This window comes from Giraffa tippelskirchi, chromosome 7, assembly GCF_054371585.1.
Source record: "Giraffa tippelskirchi isolate mGirTip1 chromosome 7, T2T-mGirTip1v1.2.pri, whole genome shotgun sequence".
Lineage (NCBI taxonomy): Eukaryota > Metazoa > Chordata > Mammalia > Artiodactyla > Giraffidae > Giraffa > Giraffa tippelskirchi.
The window spans coordinates 5,297,625-5,311,529 of NC_137281.1; the positions used below are offsets into that span (position 1 = coordinate 5,297,625).

Sequence of the window (13,905 nt, forward strand, 5' to 3'; positions counted from 1 at the left end):
TCACTATATTGATTCTTCCAATCCATGAACACGGTATATTTCTCCATCTATTTGTGTCCTCTTTGATTTCTTTCATCAGTGTTTTATAGTTTTCTATATATAAGTCTTTTGTTTCTTTAGGTAGATATATTCCTAAGTATTTTATTCTTTTTGTTGCAATGGTGAATGGTATTGTTTCCTTAATTTCTCTTTCTGTTTTCCCATTATTGGTGTATAGGAATGCTCACTGTATCTAGTAAATGTATCATATTCCTAGAGCTTGATAAAAAAAAAACTATTCTTATCCAAAAACAAACTCATATTCCCAATGTATGCAGATGATTAGAAAATTGTTACTGTGCTATCCTGGCTTCCCTGGTGGCTCAGCAGTAAAGAATCCACCTGCAATGAAAGAGATGTGGGTTCAATCCCTGGGTTGGGAAGATCCCCTGGAGGAGGAAATGGCAACTCACTCCAGTATTCTTGCCTGGAAAATTCCATGGACAGAGGAGGCTGGCAAGCTATGGCCCATAGAGTCTTAAAGAGTCAGACATGATTGAAGTGACTGAGCATGCACGCACAGTGCCATCCTACTCTGTATTATAGGCATTATAAACCTACCTCTAATTATAATGAAAATTTAATCTTTAAATCCTGTAAAGTAATGTAAAGGTGGCTCAGTGGTAAAGAATCCACCTGTAATGCAGGAGACGCAGGTTTGATTCCTGGGTTGGGAAGATTCTCTAGAGAAGGAAATGGCAACCCACTCCAATATTCTTGCCTGGAAAATTCTATGGACAGAGGAGCCTGGTGGGCTCCAGTCCATGGGGTCACCAAGAGTTGGGCACAACTGAGCCCACAGGCATGCATGCAAGGTAACATCAGAATGATTTCAGAACAAAAGCCTTAAGACCTTAAAAAAATGATTCTTTATCCTCACTGTGACGATTCAACATTGATCACCCACAGTGAAGATTTCATTCAATGACAGCAGGAGGCATTAGGCGGGGTTTAGGATACTCATATCTCTTTACAAGCTCAGCTCATACCTACTGTCTTATTCTGCTTCCCTGTCTAGCTTTGCCACTGAATCAGTTCTTATCCCTTTTCCAGACATGAACACTTATAGACTTCCTTCCATAAACTCTGTCTCTTGGGCTGAAATAGAAAATACTCGCCTGACTCCTTCCCACTGCCAGGACGGTGGGCAGGGTGAAGGTCACAGCAGCCAGGACGTGAATGGGAGGGAGGTGGTCAGACCCTGAGATATAGGTTTATGTTCTGTGACCTCATCTTCCCTCAGAATGCAATTATCATTTCACTTGAAGTGGGAATGACAGGACAGGCTTGAGGAGCTAATGATCTTTCTGAAAAACTTTTTTTGAGTTGCTAATTACCAAAACCAATTATGACTTTCTGACGAGTATCTCCAGAGAGACCACTGATGTGTTTGGGAAGAGGCTTGTAATTTTTCATGATCCCTGATGGCACAGAAGATCACCTGTAGAAGGAGGAGTCATGCTGATGTCTGAGTGACTGGTAGTGAGCTATGTGTGTCTCAGGATTGCCTGATTCCCCAAGAAGCTCTTCCCCTAAACATCTAGTTCATCCTTCATCTCTGGACTTCTAAGCTTTACTACTATTAGACTTTGATTCAGATGTAGCACAAGAAGAATATCTGGGATAGGAATAAAAGGAAGAACATGCATGATGTTGCTTTTGCATTTGTATAATTAAAAACAAGTCAATTTGAGACTTCCCCGGTGGAACAGTGGATAAGAATCTGCCCCCTAGTGCAGGGGGACATAGGTTCAAGCCCTGGGTCCGGGAAGATCCCACATGGTGTGGGGCAGCTAAGCCCGGGCGCCACACCTATGAGCCTGTGCTCTAGAGCCCGGGAGCCACAACAAGAGAAGCCACCACGATGAGAAGGCCATGAACTGCAACGAAGACCCAGCACAACAACCAAATTAAACAGTTTAATTTGGAAATGGAAATATGGAAAAGTTTCTAAGAGATGGCACTTTACAGTACTTTTCTGTTGAAGTTTGTCATATGCAATCCATATAATCTACTTTTCATGATTTTATTTGTTTTGAAACCACTTCTTAAAAATCAGTAGTTCAAAGGGAAATGCCAGTAAGGCATTTTCCTTAATGGTACTGGGTCTGAGGAAGTGAATTTTAATTTAAAGATGTTTTATCATAATGCCCTCAAGCACAATACAAGACCAGGAGCTGACTGTGGCTCAGATCATGAACTCCTTATTGCAAATTCAGACTTAAATTGAAAAAAGTAGGGAAAACTACTAGACAATTCAGGTATGACCTAAATCAAATCCCAAATGATTATGCAGTGAAAGTGACAAATAGATTCAAGGGATTAGATCTGATAGAGTGCCTGATGAACTATGGACAGATGTTCGTGATACTGTACAGGAGGCAGTGTTCAAGACCATCCCCAAGAAAAAGAAACACAAAAAGACAAAATGGTTGTCTGAGGTCTTACAAATAGCTGAGAAAAGAAGAGAAGTGAACAGCAAAGGAGAAAAGGAAAGATATACCCATTTGAATGCAGAGTTCCAAAGAATAGCAAGGAGAGATAAGAAAGCCTTCCTCAGTGATCAATGAAAAGAAATAGAGGAAAACAGTAGAATTGGAAAGACTAGAGATCTTTTCAAGAAAATTAGAGATACCAAGGGAATATTCGGACACAACTGAGTGACTGAACTGAAGGGAATATTTCATGCAAAGATGGGCACAATAAAGGACAGAAATGGTATGGACCTAACAGAAGCAGAAGATACTAAGAAGAGGTGGCAAGAATACAGAGAAGAACTACACAAAAAAGATCTTCATGACCCAGATAACCACAATGGTGTGATCACTCACCTAGAGCCAGACATCCTGGAATGTGAAGTCAAGTGGGCCTTAGAAAGCATCACTACGAACAAAGCTAGTGGAAGTGATGGAATTCCAGTTGAGCTATTTCAAATCCTAAAAGATGATGCTGTGAAAGTGCTGCATTCAATATGCCAGCAAATTTGGAAAACTCAGCAGTGACCACAGGACTGGAAAAGGTCAGTTTTCATTCCAATCCCAAAGAAAGGCAATGCCAAAGAATGCTCAAACTACTGCACAATTGCACTCATCTCACACGCTAGTAAAGTAATGCTCAAAATTTTCCAAGCCAGGCTTCAACAGGGCATGAACTGTGAACTTCCAGATATTCAAGCTGGATTTAGAAAAGGCAAAGGAACCAGAGATCAAATTGCCAAAATCAACTGGATCATCAAAAAAGCAAGAGAGTTCCAGAAAAACATCTACTTCTGTTTTATTGACTACACCAAAGCCTTTGACTGTGGAAATCACAACAAACTGTGGAAAATCCTTCAAGAGATGGCAGTACCAGACCACCTGACCTGCCTCCTGTGAAATCTGTATGCAAGTCAAGAAGCCACAGTTAGAACTGGACATGGAACAACAGACTGGTTCCAAATTGGGAAAGGAGTACATCAAGGCTGTATATTGTCACCTTGCTTATTTAACTTATATGCAGAGTACATCATGCAAAATGCCAGGCTGGATGAAGCACAAGCTGGAATCAAGATTTCTGGGAGAAATATCAATAAACTCAGATATGCAGATGACACCACCCTTATGGCAGAAAGTGAAGAAGAACTAAAGAGCCTCTTGATGAAAGTGAAAGAGGAGAGTGAAAAAGTTGGCTTAAAACTCAACGTTCAAAAAATGAAGATCATGGCATCTGCTCCCATCACTTCATGGCAAATAGATGGGGAAACAATGGAAACAGTGACAGACTATTTCCTTGGGCTTCAAAATCACTGCAGATGGTGACTGCAGCCATGAAATTAAAAGACGCTTGCTCCTTGGAAGAAAATCTATGACCAACCTAGACAGCATATTAAAAAGCAGAGACATTACTTTGCTGACAAAGGTCCATCTAGTTAAAGCTATGGCTTTTCCAGTGGTCACGTATGGATGTGAGAGTTAGACTCTCACATTGACCGCCGAAGAATTGATGCTTCTGAACTGTGGTGTTGGAGAAAACTCTTGAGAGTCCCTTGGACTGCAAGGAGATCAAACCAGTGAATCCTAAAGGAGACCAGTCCTGAACATTCATTGGAAGGACTGATGCTGAAGCTGAAACTCCAATACTTTGGCCACCTGATGCAAAGAACTGACTCATTTGAAAAGACCCTGATGCTGGGAAAGACTGAAGGCAGAAAGAGAAGGGGGACGACAGAGGATGAGATGGTTGAATGGCATCACTGACTCAATGGATATGAGTTTGAGCAAGGTTTGGGAGTTGGTGATGGACAGGGAAGCCTGGCCTGCTGCAGTCTGTGGGATTGCAGAGTTGGACATGACTGAGCAACTTAACTGACTGACTGACGCTAACAATGACATTAAGTGCAAATAGGGATATACGCCCAGAAAACAGAGCATTTTGAAAAGCATCCTTTATAAACAAAGGCGCAAGGATCAGATTGTTTTTACAATTCTTTTAAACATCAGACAAGCCATGCCACTTTCTCAACTCAACAGCATTGGATTGTTACCAGAGGTCTTTACACTTGTGCTGAAATTTCATTAAGGAGCACTCATTGGTTACGGGATTGATGAAGACACACAAAATAAGAGCCTCCATCACTGCTTTGGATTTTCCAACAGACATGCTCACAGTCTGAACAATGTCCACTCTCTAGTCCCCACGGGTGTTTTTGGTCCCGCTGGGAAGTTAAAGGAAACACAGTTCACACAAAAGCACATCCACTTCTGACTCCAACTACCAGTGTGGGCTTTCCCAAATCCATGCCCATTTCGGCAATTCTCTTGAAGGACTCAGAACTAACTGGCGCTGTTCTCCTCACAGTTATGGTTTATTATATGGAAAGATACAGATTAGCACCAGACAAGGAAGAGATGCAAGGGGTACAGCAGCCCAGGACAATGCCAGGCCGCTCAATGTTCTCTACACAGGGCATCTCCTGGTCTCTGGCCGCAGCTCTCAGCAAAATGCACACATTTGTCTGAGCATCTGTATTTAGTACGTTTCCTACAGGCTTCACAAGACAGACGGCAATAGTATCCCTGAATGTGCCTAACATTTGAAGAGCCAGTATGAGGTAAATAGAGATTTAACGAGACAGTGACTGCATCCTACAAAGCTATTACATGCATTTTCACAGATTTCTACTAATTCAAGTTTTCTTTCCCCTTTGCTCTACTGACCTCACTTTGGGTAAGGTTATTTTTCACCACACGACCCTCTGTTTCTGAGTCAGTGAATGCAACATATCTGGACAGCACATACTCCAAACACACACATACACATAGACAGTCTGACACACACGTGTTTGCACACTTAAATATACACTTAGTCACCCCATACTCCACACTTATCCCACACTCATAAACACTCATGACACATGGAACCACACTCACATTATTGCACACCCTTCACTCACACACCAACATAAATGACACAATCCCACTGTCACAGAATCATTTATTTGGTCATCAAGAGGGTTATTATTTCTATCATGCGTTTGTATAAGGAAAATCTGCATCTTTTCTGGGGAGTGAAGGCCAGAAAAAGGGCGGAAATGTATGTACTTTACCCTCCATCTATCCTGTCAAACACTCAAGGATAATATATTAGACACGCATCTTTTAAAAATTTCTGAGAGCTTTGCCACTTGAGGTGGAGAGTATGGTATAAATGCTGGAATGCCTGTGGGTATGACTGGGAGCGCGTGTGATGGAGAGAGATAAGCAAGAGGAAACGGGGGGCAGGTCAGAGGGTAAGGTGAGAGAAAGGGGTTCTGGGGTGCAGAGTGCAGGAGGAAAGAGTGTGCAGGAGGAAACAGCACATGGATTTGAAGGCTGCAGTGGGTTTCAAGTCCACCGCAGGATATATGGGAACTCAGAGGTTAAGCAAAAATGTTAAGGGCACATCACATATTTGCACTGTGGGGAATAAGGGTTACAGGAGTCACGGGAACATAAAATAATATGTAGGTTATATTGGGTGGTATCTTCATTTTTACAATTCTAATTCCTCCAAACCACGAATCTGGTATATCTTTCCACTTGTTTGTGTTGTAACTTCTTTCCTCAGTGTCTTACTGGTTTCCAAGCACATGTCTTTTACTTCCTTTCTTACTTTCTGAGGAAATGGATGCTTTTACTATGTTTTTAAGCCATTTTACTAGCTTTGAACATGGTTCATTTACTACCTTTACTAATGAGATTTTTCCTTTTGTAAAGTTCATGTTTCTAGTGTGGCCTTTTTTCTGCTTAGAGAAGTCCCTCTAACATTTCTTTTACAGCTGGTTTCACAGTGCTGAATTCTTAACTTTTGCTTGTCTGTAAAACGTTTTATCTCTCCATCAAATCTAAATGAAAGCCTTGCTGAGTACTCTCGGTTACAGATATTGGTTGGGTCAAAAAGTTCATTTGGGTTTTTCCATAAGATCTTACAGAAAAACTCAAATGAACTTTTTGGCCAATCCAGTATTTTCCTTTCATCTTTTAAGTAATACTGTTCCACACCCCTTGACCTGCAGGGTTTCCACTGAAAAGTCAATTGACAGCCTTAAAGGTGTTCCCTTGTAGGTAACTTGTTCCTTTTCTCTTGCTGCTTTTGATATTCTTTATTTTTAAAGAGTTACTTTATAGCACAGGGAAATATATTCAGTATCTTGTAAGAACCTAAAGTGGCATATAGTCTGAAGAAAAAACCCAAGTGACTTTGCTGTACCCTGAGGCTAACACACTATTGTAAATCAACTGTATCTCTAAAAAAAAAGAGAGAGTGGTGTCTCTATTTCCCACAGCCTTCTGGCTCTCCTCAAAGAAAGCCCTGCTGGATTTTAAAGCTAAATGTTCTAGGTGCTCATCTTTTCCGTGTTAGAGCCCCATGTAGAGCTCAGAACCCTCACCCCTTGGGGAGAATCTCTGTAGTTGTATTATTCTCCTGTATGTAGGTCACGCACCCAGCGCTACGGTTCTTGACTATACAGAGATTCCAACCCTCCTACCTGTCTCGTTGTGGATCCTTCTGCATTTCTTGAGTTGTACCAGACCTTTTCTGGTAGCTTCCAGTCTTCCTCGTCAATATTTGCTCTGTATACAGTTGTAATTTCGGTGTGTCCATGAGAAGCGAAGAGCTCACGGTTTTCCTGCTCCACCATTTTGGAGCAGTCGCCAGATGACTAAAACAGATTTTTCTGGTTAAGGAAGGTGGGTTGATTATATTCACCTGAACTTTAGAAGTCAAATAGAGATAATTGAAAGACAAGAGATTGAAAACAGGAGGGGGACTCAATTTGCCAATGCAGGCATGGTAGATGGAGAGAACTCAAATGTGAGTCTATTAAAGGAAACAAATTCTACCAACAACATCAATCAGACTGGAAGCAATTCTTATTTCAGTTCTGCTTAAAAAATTCTCTTTGGACACTGAAAGTGAAGAAATGAATGAATTGGCAACTGTGCACTGTGGAAATACATACAATTCACATATATCACATAATAGTAGGGGACTTTCTTATTTCTTACCCAGGCAAAGTAGAGCCTGTGTACACTGGCATCACGGCTCAAGAGCAGAAAGGGACTGACAGTAGGGAAGCACGCTGCTATGATTACAGTCTTGTTCACAAGGAAACAGCTCAGATGATCAAAAAGAGCCACGACAAGTTGAAAGATGGAGGAAAGAGTATAAAAATAGACAAAAGTTAGGAGCACCACAATATATAAGGCAAATACTAACAAGTATGAAAGGGGAAATTAACAATAACACAATAATAGTGGGAGACTTTAATACTCCACTCACGCATATGGATAGATCAACTAAACAGAAAATTAACAAGGAAACACAAACTTTAAATGATACAATAGACAAATTAGATTTAATTGATATTTACAGGAGTTTCCACCCCAAAACAATCAATTTTACCTTTTTCTCAAATGCACATGGAACTTTCTCCAGGATAGATCACATCCTGGGCCATAAATCTAGCCTTGGTAAATTCAAAAAAATTGAAATCATCCCAGCCATCTTCTCTGACCACAATGCAGTAAGATTAGACCTCAATTACAGGAAAAAAACTATTAAAAGTTCCAACATATGGAGGCTAAACAACACGCTTCTGAATAACCAACAAATCACAGAAGAAATCAAAAAAGAAATAAAATTATGCATGGAAACGAATGAAAATGAAAACACAACAACCCAAAACCTATGGGACACTGTAAAAGCAATACTAAGGGGAAGGTTCATAGCAATACAGGCGTACCTCAAGAAACAAGAAAAAAATCAAATAAATCAACTAACTCTACACCTAAAGCAACTAGAGAAGGAAGAAATGAAAAACCCCAGGGTCAGTAGAAGGGAAGAAATCTTAAAAATTAGGGCAGAAATAAATGCAAAAGAAACAAAAGAGACCATAGCAAAAATCAACAAAACTAAAAGCTGGTTTTTCGAGAAGATAAACAAAATTGATAAGCCATTAGCCAGACTCATCAAGAAACAAAGGGAGAAGAATCAGATCAACAAAATTAGAAATGAAAATGGAGAGATCACAACAGACTCCACAGAAATACAAAGAATCATAAGAGACTACTACCAACAGCTATATGCCAATAAAATGGACAACTTGGAAGAAATGGACAAATTCTTAGAAAAGTATAACTTTCCAAAACTGAACCATGAAGAAATAGAAGATCTTAACAGACCCATCACAAGCACGGAAATTGAAACTGTAATCAGAAATCTTCCAGCAAACAAAAGCCCAGGACCAGACGGCTTCACAGCGGAATTCTACCAAAAATTTAGAGAAGAGCTAACACCTATCCTACTCAAACTCTTCCAGAAAATTGCAGAAGATGGTAAACTTCCAAACTCATTCTATGAGGCCACCATCACCCTAATTCCAAAACCAGACAAAGATGTCACAAAAAAGGAAAACTACAGGCCAATATCACTGATGAACATAGATGCAAAAATCCTTAATAAAATTCTAGCAAACAGAATCCAACATCATATTTAAAAGATCATACATCATGACCAAGTGGGCTTTATCCCAGGAATGCAAGGTTTTTTTAACATCCGCAAATCAATCAATGTAATACACCACATTAACAAATTGAAAGAAAAAAACCATATGGTTATCTCAATAGATGCAGAAAAAGCCTTTGACAAAATTCAGCATCCATTTATGATTAAAACCCTCCAGAAAGCAGGAATAGAAGGAACATATCTCAACATAATAAAAGCTATATATGACAAACCCACAGCAAACATTATCCTCAATGGTGAAAAATTGAAAGCATTTCCCCTAAAGTCAGGAACAAGGCAAGGATGCCCACTTTCACCACTACTATTCAACATAGTTTTGGAAGTTTTGGCCACAGCAATCAGAGCTGAAAAAGAAATAAAAGGAATACAGATAGGAAAAGAAGAAGTAAAACTCTCACTGTTTGCAGACGACATGATTCTCTACATAGAAAACCCTAAAGACTCTACTAGTAAATTACTAGAGTTGATCAATGAATATAGTAAAGTTGCAGGATATAAAATTAACACACAGAAATCCCTTGCATTCCTATACTCCAATAATGAGAAAACAGAAAGAGAAATTAAGGAAACAATACCATTCACCATTGCATCAAAAAGAATAAAATACTTAGGAATATATCTACCTAAAGAAACAAAAGACTTATATATAGAAAACTATAAAACACTGATGAAAGAAATCAAAGAGGACACAAACAGATGGAGAAATATACCGTGTTCATGGATTGGAAGAATTAATATAGTGAAAATTAGTATACTACCCAAAGCAATCTATAGATTCAATGCAATCCCTATCAAGCTACCAATGGTATTTTTCACAGAACTAGAACAAATCATCTCACAATTTGTATGGAAATATAAGAAACCTCGAATAGCCAAAGCAATCTTGAGGAAGAAGAATGGAACTGGAGGAATCAACCTGCCTGACTTCAGGCTCTACTACAAAGCCACAGTCATCAAGACAGTATGGTACTGGCACAAAGATAGAAATATAGATCAATGGAACAAAATAGAAAGCCCAGAGATAAACCCACGCACCTATGGACACCTTATCTTCGACAAAGGAGGCAAGAATATTCAATGGAGAAAAGACAATCTCTTTAACAAGTGGTGCTGGGAAAACTGGTCAACCACTTGTAAAAGAATGAAACTAGAACATTTCCTAACACCGTACACAAAAATAAACTCAAAATGGATTAAAGATCTAAATGTAAGACCAGAAACAATAAAACTCCTAGAGGAAAACATAGGCAAAACACTCTCCGACATAAATCACAGCAGGATCCTCCATGACCCACCTCCTAGAATATTGGAAATAAAAGCAAAAATAAACAAATGGGACCTAATTAAAATTAAAAGCTTTTGCACAACAAAGGAAACTATAAACAAGGTGAAAAGACAGCCTTCAGAATGGGAGAAAATAATAGCAAATGAAGCAACAGACAAACAATTAATATCAAAAATATACAAGCAACTTCTGCAGCTGAATTCCCGAAAAATAAACGACCCAATCAAAAAATGGGCCAAAGAACTAAACAGACATTTCTCCAAAGAAGACATACAGATGGCTAACAAACACATGAAAAGATGCTCAACATCACTCATTATTAGAGAAATGCAAATCAAAACCACAATGAGGTATCATTTCACACCAGTCAGAATGGCTGCTATCCAAAAGTCTACAAGCAATAAATGCTGGAGAGGGTGTGGAGAAAAGGGAACCCTCTTACACTGTTGGTGGGAATGCAAACTAGTACAGCCACTATGGAGAACAGTGTGGAGATTCCTTAAAAAACTGGGAATACAACTGCCATATGACCCAGCAATCCCACTGCTGGGCATATACACCGAGGAAACCAGAATTGAAAGAGACGCGTGTACCCCAATGTTCATCGCAGCACTGTTTACAATAGCCAGGACATGGAAGCAACCTAGATGTCCATCAGCAGACGAATGGATAAGGAAGCTGTGGTACATATACACAATGGAATATTACTCAGCCATTAAAAAAAATACATTTGAATCGGTTCTACTGAGATGGATGAAACTGGAGCCCATTATACAGAGTGAAGTAAGCCAGAAAGAAAAACAACAATACAGTATACTAATGCATATATATGGAATTTGAAAGATGGTAACGATAACCCTATATGCGAGACAGAATAAGAGACACAGATGCATGGAACAATTTTATGGACTCTGAGGGAGAAGGTGAGGGTGGGACGTTCTGGGAGAATAGCATTGAAACATGTATATTATCATATGTGAAACAGAACACCATTCCATGTTCGATGCATGAGACAAGGGCTCAGGGCCGGGGCAATGGGATGATCCAGAAGGATGGGATGGGGAGGGAGGTGGGTGGGGGGTCCAGGAGGGGGAACACATGTAAACCCATGGCTGATTCATGTCAATATATGGCAAAAACTATTGCAATGTTGTGAAGTGATTGGCCCCCAACTAAAATAAATAAATTTATAAAAAATATATATATATATATAATATGGACAAAAAAAAAAAAAATAGACAAAAGTGCTCGCCAGGAGAAAGATGGCTTTGGAAGCTCTGGACTCAGGGAAGGACCTGGGAAAGGGGTTGGTCCCCCAAATGTTTTGGATTCACTGTTTATGTCTGTGCAGGATGAGAACCATGCAGCCACTGGCCCAGAGCGTGAGCCCCAAACATAAAACATCAGGAAATAACAGCAACACTGCAGACAATGCCTCTCTGGTTTTATCATGATGAACAGCAGAACAGCATCCAAAATCTATTTTCTTTGTGATGTTTTTGTCACTCCATTTGCCAGTTATATATATATATATATATATATATAGGAAAAATGACATTTACCAGCATTTGCAGGATCCAACACAGGAAAATGGAGAGAACCACGTACTTGGGAGCTGTTACTTTTAGCGCTGCCCACCTGGAGTTCCGGGGACTGATTGTGACCACCTGAAAGACACTCAAGAGGCAGATGCTACCGATGGACACTCCCCTCCCCACTCTGCGCAGAAAGAAGAGAAGTTTGCAGCCAAAATCACTGCGGATATGCTTCCACCCAAACACTGCCATTGTCTGGGGGACGCCTTTACAGAGGAGGACCAAGGAGTTGGCCATAGTCAGGTGCTTAAGGATCAAATCTGTGGACCTTAACCTGTAACCCATGAAGTGAAGGATAATATAATTGCAAAGGAGTGAGAAATTCCCCAGGATTCCAACCACGGTCTGTGTTAAGATGATCATGTCCATTGTGAAATCGCTGCTGGCCATCCTCTCAGTTCAGTCACTGATGCTTGTCTTGTGAGTTAGAATGTCCTGCCTGGGAACATGAGGTGTGGGTTACGTGCATCGTGTCAGCTGGTATCTCATATTCTCCACTTAACATTAGTTCCAACTTGGAAACTAGCAGCTTTTAAACAGTTGCATGTATGATATTTAAAGAGCACTAAAATGTAAAATTAATCACCACAGGCTCTACACGTGATCACTTCTTCATTCTTCAAAATCTATGAGCCAGACACTTATTTGACCTTAACGATACAGAAGAGGGTAAGACAACCACAGAGCAGTTGAGTGTTTGTCAAAATCTGCTTTTAGGACAGAGTGAGGACTTGAAACCCACTGGACTGGTAAAGAAAGGGCATCGATTCCCTATTTCTGCCAAAAAGTTAATTATCTGTGTTCATATAATAATCCAGATTTATATTTAGCTTTTCTTTCACAACTTGTTCTTTGATTTTAGACTGATATTATTTTATAATTTCCATTATAAGAAGATTCCAGTTTTGTGAAGTTTTATTCTGGAGGGTTCTATATAGTATGACTGAGGCTTTAGCTGTCTTAGTATACGTACATGCACTGCTGCCGGGAGAATCTGGCAGGAATTTGCCCAAGACAAGGTGATGTCATGAAGATGAAAATGGCTCAGAATTAGGATGCAAACAGGAAGATCTTTTGCTTTTATTGCAGAAAAGCAGTGATAATAGCATGTATCCCAGAAATTGTTAAATAGTCACATGTAATGCCATAAACTTTGGGACATAAAACACTCATGCATGATTAATTAGTGTAAGGAGTTACTAAATTATTATTTTCAGGTGATAAAATTATGTATTTGTAATAGAAAATATGACAATGAATTAGGATTTGCAAATGATATTAACATACCAGAGATATATACAAATCAAAACCTCCAAGGCATGTATTCTTATGCATTTTATAAATGAAAATACCGCATATTTAGATTGATATTAAGATACTTTTTAAATGGGCAGAAACGATATATGACTGAGAGTTGCTCCCTGAAACTCAGCATTATTATGTGAACTTTCCTTAACATTTCATAATATTAAGAGTGAAGACAGCCTCACCATAATCAATGGACTCAGGATGTTTTCAGTGAGGACACAATTACTGTCTCCATTAACATCCAGAGTCAGAGAAAACATTTTCCTTCAAGCTGTTTCCATTTGGGTACAATTTCTGCACAGGATGATATATTTTTTGCAGACTTGTCATACTCTTTATTGCTACCCTGGAGTTATTATTGCCATACCTCTACTCACCCTGAACACTGAGTCTATGTTTACCCCAAGGTAGATTCAAGAATAAACTGATTTTACATCTACAGTTTTAAGCACCTTAAATAATCAGGTTTCGTTATCACTTGGACCAAGCCACAACAGTCACTGTCAGTGAGGATTCAGTTAAACTCCAGGAGGAGCCAGCAGGGATTGGTTTAGGGTTAGGACCCCATCTCTCTTTATCAGTTCAGCTCATACTTCACAATATTCCCATGTTCCTACCTGGGGTTGGCGCTGA

At 39.6% G+C, this 13,905-nt stretch overlaps 1 long non-coding RNA gene and 1 pseudogene across 1 annotated transcript in view; one reads left to right on the top strand and one right to left on the bottom strand.

Moving 5' to 3' along the window:
* Nucleotides 1-13,905, top strand: part of LOC145515200 (uncharacterized) — a 141,634-nt gene that overhangs the window by 72,460 nt on the left and 55,269 nt on the right. The gene's annotated exons all lie outside the window — the stretch shown is intronic.
* LOC145512372 (vomeronasal type-1 receptor 4-like) lies at nt 5,929-12,354 on the bottom strand (annotated as a pseudogene).